Source organism: Bos indicus x Bos taurus, chromosome 7, assembly GCF_003369695.1.
Source record: "Bos indicus x Bos taurus breed Angus x Brahman F1 hybrid chromosome 7, Bos_hybrid_MaternalHap_v2.0, whole genome shotgun sequence".
NCBI classification, from domain to species: domain Eukaryota; kingdom Metazoa; phylum Chordata; class Mammalia; order Artiodactyla; family Bovidae; genus Bos; species Bos indicus x Bos taurus.
In genome coordinates, this window is record NC_040082.1 from 73,638,489 (window position 1) to 73,640,500 (window position 2,012).

Here is a 2,012-nt window from a genome sequence, read left to right on the forward strand (position 1 = left end):
TCTGCTATCACTTAGCATAATGTTCTTTTAGGGTGCCCCCACATTGTAGCATGTGTCATTACTTAATTCCTCTTTATGGCTGGATAGCATTCCAGTAAATGTACAACATATTGTCTATTTTTCTATAATAGACTATTTCCAATGTTTGACTATTATCAATAATGTTACTATGAACATTCATATATACTCTCTTGTATGAACATTCATATATACTCTCTTGTATGAACATCTATTTTTTAATTCAGTTTTTATTTTTATTGTGGTATAGTTGATTTATAATGTTGTGGTTAGTTTCAGGTGAACAGAAAAGTAAGTCAGTTAGACATATATCCATTCTTTCTCAGATTCTTTTCCCATATAGATTATTACAAAATATTGAGTAGAGTTCTATAAGGAAGGTTATAGAAGGTGCTATAAGGTAGGTTCTTGCTGGTTGTCTATTTTATATATAGTGTTTGTATGTTAATACCAACCTTTTAAGTTATCCCACCCTAGCCCAGTGCTTCCCATTTGGCAACCGTAAGTTTGTTTTCTTAATGTCTGTGAGTCCACTTCTGTTTTGTGACTAAGTTCATCTGTATCTTTTTAGATTCCACATGTAAGTGATCTCATGATATTTGTCTTTTTCTAGTTGACTTAATATGATAATCTCTAGGTCCATCCATATTGCGCAAATGTCATTATCTTGTTCTTTTTATGGCTGAATAGTATTCCGTTGTGTATATGTACCACATCTTTACCCATTCCTCTGTTGATAGACATTTAGGTCTTTTTCGGGTCTTGGCTAGGGTCAATAGTGCTGATATGAACTTAGACGTGCCTGTATCTTTTTGAATTACGGTTTTGGTCCAGGTATATGCCCAAGAGTGGGATTGCTGGATCATAGGGTAGCTCTATTTTCTGTGTTTTAAGAAACCTCCACAGTGTTTTCCTTAGTGGTTGCACCACTTTATATTCCCACCAACAGTGTAGGAGGATTCCCTTTTCTCCACGCCCTCTCCAGTACTTATTGTTTGTAGACTTTTTGATGATGGCTCTTCTGATGGGTATCAGGTGATACCTCATTGTGTTTTTAAATCTTTTGGGTATATAGGTATACACATGGGAATAGCACTTCTGGGATTATAACTTTAATTTTTTTGAAGAAATGTGAAATTGTTTTCAAGTGTCTGTTCTAGTACACATTTTTGCCTACATTAAGTTTATAATTTCAATGTATCCTTTCAACAAGTTTTATTTTGTAAATTTTAAAAATTATAGTCATCTAGTGGGTATATGGAGTGGTATCTCAGTGTTGTTTGTTTTAAAAAATCTCCCTGATGCCTAATGATTCTGAGTGTTTTTCACACCTTATTGGCTATTGTGTATTTTATTCAAATCCTTTGCCTATGAATTCTAGACTTCAGTCAAATACCATTTGTAAATAATACTTTTTTGATAATGTTCTTTGTATAAAAATTTTAATTTTGATGTCTTTTTTTTTTTTAATCCACTGGTTTCTTTTGCTTTAGGTGTCATGTTTAAGAGTCTGTTGCTTACTTCAGCTTTGAAGATTTACACGGAAATTTCCTTTAAGAATCTGACATTTTTGTTCTTGTTGGAAGTTTGTGATTTGAATCGGTCCCTCTACTTGTTTGGGTGTATTCAGATTTCCTCTCTTCTTGAATCAGCTTTAGCATAGCAACTGGTGTGTTTCTAGGAATTTGTCTGTTTTATATAGGTTCTAACTTATTGGCATACAAGTATTTATTGTATTCTCTTTTTACCCCTGGAGAGTTGATAGCAGTGTATCCATTTTTATTACTCACTTTAAGCCTTTGAGTAGAGTGGCTAGGTTATGGACTGGGTGGTTACATTATGGATTTAAAATTAATGAGTCACATTTTCTTTACAAGATATTAAGTTAGTTTGCCACAGTTGGGTGGATGCTAGTTGAAGATATAATATTCCTGAAGCAAAGACAAAGGACAGTTACCATTAGCTAGGACAGCAAAATTTTTTGGTGCTATTTG